A 10511-nucleotide genomic window follows, 5' to 3' on the forward strand; every position below is an offset into this window, starting at 1 on the left:
TGAGAGAAATTGGGGTGGATACATCCCCAGTGCCTGACAAGGTGTTCGCTCAGATACTCTGCAGTGCTAGTGCAGAAATTGCAGGAGCCCTAGCACAGATATTTAAATCATCCTTAGCCACAGGTGAGGTACTGGAGGATTGGAGGATAGATAATGTTGTTCTGCTATTTAAAAAAGGTTCAGAGAATAAACCAGGAAATTATACACTGTTGAGCCTGACATCAGTTGTGGGAAGGTTATTAGAACATATTCTAAGGGACCTTGAGTATTTGGATAGACAGGGACTGATTGGGGATAGACAGTGCGGTTTTGTGCATTGTAGGTCATGTCTAACCAACCTCATAGAGTTTTTTGAGGAGGTTACTAGGAAAGTTGATCAAGGCAAGTCAATGGATGTTGTCTACATGGACTTCAGCAAGGCACTTGACAAGGTCCTGAATGGGAATGATGTCACAAAGTTTCAGTTTTCTCGGCATTCAAGATGAGGTAGTAAATTGGATTAGACATTGACTTTGCAGGAGAAGCCAGAGAGTGGGAGTAGATGGTTGCCTCTCTGACTGGAGGTCTGTGATTAGTGGAGTGCCACAAGGATTGGTGCTGGGGCTGTTGTGTCACAGTGTGTGCCGACAAACAGCTGAACCCAGGTGCGGAGGAACAACAGGCTCACATGTAGAGACAGAAACAAGAGTTTATTCTTAGGAATTCCACCAGAACACTGGTAGCATGAGATGAATCATTCTCAAAACTCAAGGACCCCGTGATAAGCAGTAATTGGGAGTCCGCTTTAAATAACCACAATACACAGAAAACCCATTCCAGTCAAAGTAATCTTAACAAGGTTAAACAGAAAGCACAAGGGCTTAATGAATCTAGATAAGACAATAATTAACAATTATAATTAATAATTATTAATTAACAATTAAAAAGAGGTGATCAGGACAGTATGGCTCATGACAGTACCTCCCTCCCTAAGGCCAGCACCTAACAGCCCAGGGAGCCCTGGGGAACTCGAGACCGGGCTGGTAAACTCAGGAACATTGCATATGATTGGCAAAATTGCATATAACTCGGGAACATTGCGTATAATTCAGGAACATTGCATATAACTTGGTAACATTGAATATAATTCAGGAACATTGCATATAACTCAAGAACATTGTATATAACTCAGAAACATTGCATATAACTTGGGAACCTGAATAGTCCTCGGAAATATGGAACATAGAGGGCCGTGGGAGAGCCAGGAAACCTTGATGACCTTGAACATACACTAGAGAAGCTCATGGCGTGGACTTGAGAAACTTGGAATGTAGTCTTGAGAAACTTAGAACATAGCTTCAAGAAATGTGGAATGTAACCCCTGCACAAGCACTGAGATTAGAAGGCATCTTCGCCCCCCCGCCCCCCCCAGTCAACCAATATCCAAGTCACTGTGAACCTCCACTGGGTTCATTTGTAGCCCATGATGTGCACTGATGAAGGACTGAATGTCGGAGTGGAGGAATAACAGATTCCCATCTGGAGATAAGCAAGAGCTTATTGATAGGAATACCACCGGAACATCGGTGGCTCAACCGAGCTGCAGTGTGAGGCAAATCATTCTCGAAACACGTGGGTCCTGCGATAAGCTCTAATCTGGAGTCACAGTACATAGAAAATAATCACAGTACATAAAAAGTCTGTTCCAGTCAAAGTAAATTTGACAAGATCAAACAGAAAGCACAAAGGTTTAGCGATTCTAGGCAAAGCAACAATCAACAAACACGGGTGTAAAGGCCCACAGAGCTCATTACACATTGTTTGTCATCTATACCATGAGCTAGATGATAATGTTGCCAACTGGACCAACAGATCTGCAGATGACACCAAGACTGGTGGTGTTAGTGGACAGCGAGGAAGACTATCAAAGCTTGCAGCAGGACCTAGACCAGATAGAAAAATGGGCTGAAAAATTGCAGATGGAATTTAATGCTGACAAGTGTGAGGTGTTGCACTTTGGGAGGACAAGCCAGGGTAGTTCTTACACAGTGAGCGGATGGGCACGGTTGAGTGTGGTAGAACAGAGGGATCTGAGATGTTATACCGAAGTTGTACAGGACATTGGTGAGGCCTAATTTGGAATTCTGTATGCAGTTTTGGTCACCTACCTACAGGAAATATGTAACTAAGATTGAAAGAGTACAGTGAGCGTTTACAAAGATGTTGCTGGAACTTGACAACCTGAGTTATAAGGAAAGATTGGGTAGGTTAGGGCTTTATTCTCCAGAACATAGAAGATTGATGAGAGATTTGATGGAGGTATACAAAATTATGATGGGTATAGATAGGGTAAATTCAAGCTTTTTCCACAAGTTGGATGAGACTACAACTAGAGGTCATGGGTTAAGAGTGAAAAGTGAAACATTTAAGGGGAACATTAGGGGGACCTTCTTCACTCAGAGAGTGGTGAGAATGTGGAACAAACTGCCAGCGCAAGTGGTGGATGCATGTTTGATTTCAACATATAAGAGAAATTTGGATACATGCATGGATAGGAGGACTATGAAGGGCCATGGCCAATGGGACTAGGCAGATCAATGGTTCAGCATAGACTAGATGGGCAAAGGGCCTGTTTCTATGCGGTAGTGTTCTATGTCTCTATGATTATCAATACAGTGGTTTCACATCACTGTTAGAAAAGCTGGTGGAAGCCTTACTGATCTTTCTTGGAAAGTAAGAGTTTGTGTGGTAAACAGTGAAGGCTATTTACCACACTTGAACACAATTTCAAAAGAATATGAAGCAAATTTTCAAGAATTTCCAAGCAACTACACAAATCAACAAGAGTGGTTATACATTAGACCATAAATAAAGAGCAGAGTTCTATTCATCACATAAATTGAAAGATGTGATTGCAATGGAGAGGGTGCAGAGGAGATTTATGGCAATATTGCCAGGTTTCGAAAATTGTAGCTAAGAGGAAAGAATAAATAGAGTCATTTTTTTTAATGGAAACGACAATGCTGAGAGGAAATTTAATTGAGGTGCAGAAAATAATGAGAGGCCCAGATGGAATAAATAGGAATGGCCTATTTTCCCTTTGCAGAGGAATCACAAACCAGGACACTCAGAGTTACGTAGCACAGAAATTGTCCTTTCTGCCCACCACTTCCATGATAACCATTTTACATACACTGAAACTAATAGGCAGAAGAGGAGAAGAGAAAATAAGTTTCACCAAAGGTTAGCATGGGTCCTGAACTCACTGCCTGAAAGTGGGGCAGGTTCATAAGACCCTGTCACATTCGAATGGTAGTTGAACGTGCACTTGAAGATATGCAAGCAACAGAGCTATGGATCCAGTGCTGGACGATGGGATTTGGGTGGGTAGTTATTTTTGACAAGCACAGATACAATGGGCTGAACAGTCTCTTTCTGCTTGATTGATTTTCTAGGATTACACGATTCAAACTTTGGGATCTGTTTCAGAGAAACAGGGTTGAAACACAGAGTGTTTATGCTAAGTTTATTAAGAACTTATTTATAGCACCAGTTCTGGCCTTGAGATATAGAGGTACTGGTAAAAACACAAAGAAGATGGGAATTGTCTTCAGACCCTGAATTGTATGTGCTCCTCCTCATTCAGTGCAGAAGTCATCGCCCACTATGAAACATATTTCCTATGATCGGTGCCCAGAGTCCAGGAAGCTTAAATGACTCACATTAAAGGGATCTAGAAATAGACAACCATAATTCATTCAAAGTGGCGTCACAGGTAGATAGGGTCATATAGAAAGCTTTTGGAACATTGACCTTCATAAATCAAAGTACTGAGTACAGGGTGGGATGCTGTGTTGCAGTTGTATAAGACATTGGTAGAACCTAATTTGGAATATTGTCTGCAGTTTTGATCTCATACCTACAAGAAAGATGTAAATAAGGTTGAAAGAGTACATGGAAAACTTACAAGGATGTTACCAGGACTGGAGGACAGGAGTTAGAAGGAAAGATTGATTAGATTAGGACTTTATTCTTTGAGGGGATATTTGATAGAGGTATACAAAATTATGACAGCTATGAATAGGGTAAATGCAAGCAGGCTTTTTCCACTGAGGTTGGGTGGGACTACAACTAGAGGTCATGGGTTAAGGGTGAAAGGTGAAAAGTTTAAGAAGAACGTGAAAGGAAGCTTCTTCACAAAGAGGATCATGAGAGTGTGGAATGAGCTGCCAGTGCAAGTGATGTATGAGAGTTTGATTTCAAAGTTTAAGAGAAATTTGGATAGCTACATGGATGATAGAGCTATGGAGGGCTATGGTCCTGGGGCAGCTCGCTGGGAGTAGGCTGTTTAAATGGTTCGGCATGGACCAGATGGCCTTTAGGGCCTGTTTCAGTGGTTTACTTTTCTATGACTCTATGTCTCTATGACTTACTTGTTCTGCAAATGTCTTTAGTGGCAAACATTATCCTGAGAATGTGGTCTTGATGGGATAATGCTGCTGTGTTCGGTGGTGGTGTGAGCTTGTCCAGAGTTAGTCATCCCATTGTTGATGTGAATGTGCATGGTAGTGGTAAGGACCCCCCTACTGTCTAGGTGAGTGTGTCCCATGCCTGTGCTGAATGAACGCTTTCAATGCTGGTTTTACTCCCAAAAACATTCTTCCACAAAAATGGCAGAATGGTGAAGGTCACCTTTACCTGTACGTCAAAAGGACAATGGCAGTATATGTTTGGAAATACCATCACTTGCAGTTCTGCTTCAAGTCACTTACCATCTTGACTTCAACATGCAGTGTATTACTGTTGCTGGGTCTAAACCCTGAAACTCCCTCTCCAACAGTGTTGTGGAAGAACCTTCACTAGAAAGATTGTAGCTAAAAAGACACAGCCCAATGTATCCTGGGTAAAGAGCTCGCCTCCAGTGAGCAGATCAACGCAGAGGGGTGTTGCAGAAAAGCAGGGACCCCCACCACCCAGGCATCTTCTCGTTGCTGCCATCAGGTTCTGGGATCGTTGTTGCTCCTCAGCTATCAGCTCTTGAACCACAGGCGACAACCTCATTCAACTTCACTTATCGCATTACTGAACTGTTCCCACAACCTATGGACTTACTTTCAGGGGCTCTTCATTGCATGTTCTTGATATTTATTATTTATTATTACTTTTATTTTCTCCCCTTTGTATTTGCACAGTTTGTCTGGCCTGTTGGGTGTGGTCTTACATTGATTCTGTTAGGATTCCTGGATTTACTCAGAATGCCTGAAAGTAAATAGGTCTCACAGCTGTATATGGTGACGTATATGCAGTTTGATAATGAATTTCCTTTCAACTTTGAGCAATTTAAGATGGCAGCTTACCAATACCTTCTCAAGGGACATTAGGGATGGGCAGCAAATGATAGCCTGGCTAAAAAAGTCTATATCTTGTAAATAAATAGATGAAAAAATGACCAGGGCCCTGGAGGATGTCATCGGTGTTTGCGAGGTGAGACTGTGCCAATCCAGTGATGCAATGCATTACACCCCATGCAGTTGTGTGCTTTGTAAAGCCTGTTAGGCCTTGGGAAACGTGGCCAAGAGGAGATCAGGCTTTATCTGAAGATGCACAAGGAGAGCCAGAGAAAGGTAAAGAGCAGAATGAGCATTAAGCATCACAAGTTCCAGTCTATGAAGACCACTCCCCAGGAAGAGAGCAACCTCTGCATGTGCAGGCAGACACAATTTAAGAGCCTGAAGTTTCTCAGGAGGACACCAGTTTGCTTCAGTTTTCTACAACGTTTCATGAGAAATTCTGATAATTTGGCTGACCTGGACGTTTTGGCAATTTCTTCATCACAGGCAGCATACCAGCATACCGGTTACCATGTAAGGACCAAAGCTTTGACACTGTCCTGGATTAGTGCAACCTCCTGTGAAAACCTTTCTTCCAGATTTTGAATGGATGTTTTCTGGTCATGGCCCTTACCGGGATTGATACGTAAACATCTACTCTGACAGGATTTCTCTCAAGATATCCTTCAGCTCCAAGCCCAAGAGCCAGTTTTCCTCTCCTGTGCTGCATACCTCTTTAACCTATTGCCTTCTGGCCTCACTTTCTACCAGTTGCAGTGGTACATTCTTCATTGTCCACTACCTTATCATCCTCTTTCATCCCATCTCCTTCTGCCCATCATCTCCCCCTCCACTGGTGCTTGAATTGGTGCAGGGATGGTGGACGTCTCTCCGGGTAGCTTCAGCAGTAGAAAAACATGAACAATCTGTGTAGCTGGTATTTCTGGGGGCATCCAAGGCCACACACGCAGAGACATGCAAGCAGAACGATGGTGAAGGGACGAAAGCTACGTACTGATGGAGGAGTGCACCAGCTCTGCATTGGACACAGCATGGTACTGATGCACAGCAGGGGCTTCTCTGCTAAAACATGAGGCATTGCACATGAGTAGATCCTGTTCCAGTGTGGTTACTTTGACACAAGGGGAAAATGGTTATTTGTCCCTACTGTGGCATTCTTATATTACTGACTGGTTAGTTCCTGCGTGTGGTACTTTGTGGAAGTTGTCTGAGTTTCTCTGGAAGCAGCTGAAGACAGGAGCTCTGGGACCTCAGCATTCACGTTTGCATTGTGACGTACTTGTGAAATCATGGTATGTCCTCCTACATTGCTCCATGTTCCTCGGGCCCTTGCTACTGAAGAGTGCCACATCTCTCCCACTGCATCGATTTTGATGATGACTGAGGTCTCTGGGGTTGTATGGAAGACTGGCAGTTGCCCATGCTGCAAGCCTCCCCTCTCCCTCTCCTAGGGAAGGGCAAAGGCCAATACAGCTTGGCACTGGTGATGTCACAGAGCAATGTGTGGTTCAGTGCCTTGCTCAAGGACACAAACACGCTGCCTCGGCTGAGGCTCGAACTTGCAACCTTCAGATCACTAGACCGATGTCTTAACCACTTGGCCACGCGCCAACACATGCTCTTTAATCTGAACCCTTACTGTGGCTCCCCTTCACATTTTCCCAACCTGACTCCTCCCTTTCAGTAGCCTATTGCCAGCTCCAATGTGTTCACTCAGTCCTCCTGATAATGGAGCATTTGCCACACCAATAGTCACTGAAGCCCTGACCAATTACCACCCCACCCCCATCACCCCCTCCCAGCCTCTGGCCTGATCAAATAAATCTCCACCCATGTGAGTCACATCTCAGTATATTTTACATGAAAACAAGCTACAAGATGGATGTTTTCCACTCGCCTCACAACAGCCATTAACTGGTCAGCTATGGCTGGCATGAACCACACCCCTTGGTGTCTATTTCGAATTTGATCTGTTCTGCCTAATCATATAAAGACCTCTGAGTACAGAAACATGGAAACCCTACAACACAATACAGGCCCTTCGGCCCACAATGCTGTACTGAGCATGTACTTACTTTAGAAATTACCTAGGGTTACCCATAGCCCTCTATTTTTCTAAGCTCCATGTACCTGTCCAGGAGTCTCTTAAAAGACCCTAACATATCTGCCTCCACTACCGTTGCTGGCAGCCCATTCCACGTACTCACCACTCCCAGCATAAAATACTTACCCCTGACGTCTCCTCTGTACCTATTGGAGCAAGCTGTGATCTAACTGTCAATCTTATAGCTTCATCACTACCATTCTCACTTGAGTCACTGGGGCCTAAATATACAGGACCAGTTCTGTGTGCTCAATGTCTTGGCTTTCTTGCACACTTGAATAATGCGATAGCAGGCTTTCACACCGAAGATAAACCTGCAGCACCTTTCCCACTGGCCAAGAATTTCTAGGCCACAGGATCTGCAGCACTCGACATATCGTAAGCTGTATCCACAAGCAGTGCACAGCATTCAATCCACTGCCTTCAGTGCCCAGTAGGATACAGTCCACAGCTTACAGCCTACAGCTCAAAGCCTCGATATACACAGCCCACCCACCATCCTCAGCATGTGGCATGCAGCCTGCAACTTATAGACAGCAGAAGCAAACTCTACCCATATCACAGTGTCCTATAAAACCTAGATAAAATATTCCATACTGGTGCACCTATATTATCTAGCTAGTTATTTACAGCAAGAGGTAAACATGGCACAGCAGTTGCCTCCGGCAACTAGTTTAATTGGAGTTTATTTAGAAAACCCTTAAAACTTCTTTCAAATGGATGACGAAGGAGAGGTCAGTCTGAGACTCCTGCAGTTCTCGCCTTTGAAAAGTTGAAGAAGTTTGTGAAAGCCAACTGTTTTGGTTTGCCCAAGAGACCTCTTTATCACTTCACTCTGTCACTCCATTTCCAATACTTCAATCACGGGTCAATTCCTGTCCTAGGACTGGGATACATCCCACATCGATCTCCAAGGTACATTAAAAATAACATAGGTTGCTATATTCGTAAGTACTCTGGCTTGCGGCTGACTACCACACTGGTGATTAACAAAAGCTTCACGACAACCACTGCTGAGCAATTAATGGCTATTTTGAGGCTAGTGGAGAGCACTGATTTTGTGGGTTGTTTTTATGTCACACGTTTTGCAGGACACATCCTGAGCACACTCATAACGTCATTGCCCTTGCGCCGTCCGAGAACAGACTCCTAAGCGCAGCGCAGATTTCACTCCAAGGATAAGACTGCAGAGATAGTTCATAAGGACATAAGGAGCAGGAGCAGGAGGAGGCCATTGAGCCCCTCCTGCCTGCTTCATCGTTCAAAGAAGTCGCGGCTGGTCTGTTTTAGCCTCGGCACTACTTTTCCGCGGGGGGAATCGGTGGGGATGGACCAGTGGATGAGGAAGTTGCAGAGAGTGTGATCCCTGCAGAAAGCTAGAGCAGGCAAGTAGGGAAGATATGCCTGGCAGTGCGATCAGGTTTGAGATGTCAGAAGTTGCGGAGAATGATTTGTTGGACGTAGAGTTTTGTGGGGCTGTAGGTGAGAACAAGGAGAACTCTATCCTTGTTATGTCGTCAGCGGGAGGGATGATGATGAGTTAAAGACTCATAATGAGTGCAGAAAATGGAGGAGATTCAGGGGAGGGAGGTGAGGGCTGCATTGTTAGCAGTGGAGGGAAACAATGGTTTCTGAGAAAGAAGATCGCCCTGCATGCTCTGGAGTGGAACACCTCATCATGAGAAAACACATGCGGCAGAGACGGAGGAAATGAGAGAAGGGAATAACATTCTTACAAATGACAGGGTAGGAAGAAGTATAGTCAAGGTAGTTATGACAGTCAGTGGCTATGTAAAGAGATCTGTAGATAATCTGTCTCGAGAGATAGAGAGATCAAGAAAGGGGAGAGAGGTGTTGGAGATGGACCACGTGAATCTGACGGTGAATTTGAAGTTAGTGAAATTGACAAGCTCCACATGGGTGCAGGTAGCAACACCAATGCAGTCGTCAATGTAGCGGAGGAAGATTTGGGGATTATAGGCTTGGGACTTGAATCATTCCACAAAGCTGATAAAAAGGCAGGCAGGGCTGGGGTCTATGCAAGCACCCATGGATACACTGTTGGTCTGGAGAAAGTGAGGAGAACCAAAGGAGAAGCTGTTAAGAGTCAATACCCTTTCTTTTCCAGCATTTTGTGGGTGCTGCTCCAGACTTCCAGCATCAACAGTCTCTCTTGTGTCCCTTAGACTAAGTGTAAGATGAAGTGAATACCTACAATATGAGATGGTGGAAATTCAGTTATTTGGTACAAATATTTTATGAGCTATGTGAAAGAATTTTATTGAAAACCCACTCACTGTACGTGATTGAATGATTTGTCTGCGTACATTTCAGGTATTTGGCCTGCATTCTCCATGGATGTGATGTGTGCGTATGGAGGAGACTGGACTGACATTGTGCATAGCAGACCCTCATGTTCAGAGCATTAAATCCTGCTTTGGTATTTGTACCATAGCTTCCTGTGCTGCCACTTCGGAATCTATGATGTCCACCTTCCTCAAGTATGATTCTTTCTATAATCATACATACCAGGTGATCACCCACAGAGCCATCTCCCTACCTCTCCAACAACCACCCACCTCATCCTGGATGACCTAATTTAGCTTTACTTCACAGATACTTCCACAATCCCCTTCCCTACTCATCAGCCTCCAACAAGTACCACCTCAGACATACCCTCATCATCTTGCCCCAATCCCAAGCCTGACCATCTCCTCAAACTTCCCTATTTCCTTGTTTACCCCTGGGCCTCCAACCCCGACCATCTCCTCAAACTTACCTACTGCCTTGATTATCCCAGAGCCTCCAACCCTGCCATTTCATGCCAGCCAGCTCCACAGGCCCCTACCTCCATCATCTCCATAACCCACTGGTTTGGGGCCTCCCTGACACTGATTAACTCCTGGGGAAACAGTAATATTTACAGAATAGTTTCTCATTTTATCTATAAAATACTTTGCTATAATATACAAAGCCATTGAATTATTTAATTCACTTACTTTTTTGTAAAAAAATCTTATACTGAATAGATGTGAATGACATGGAAGAACAGACTATCATTAGCCACTCTACAGAAG

The sequence above is a fragment of the Hemitrygon akajei genome, chromosome 15, assembly GCF_048418815.1.
Source record: "Hemitrygon akajei chromosome 15, sHemAka1.3, whole genome shotgun sequence".
Classification (NCBI taxonomy): Eukaryota; Metazoa; Chordata; class Chondrichthyes; order Myliobatiformes; family Dasyatidae; genus Hemitrygon; species Hemitrygon akajei.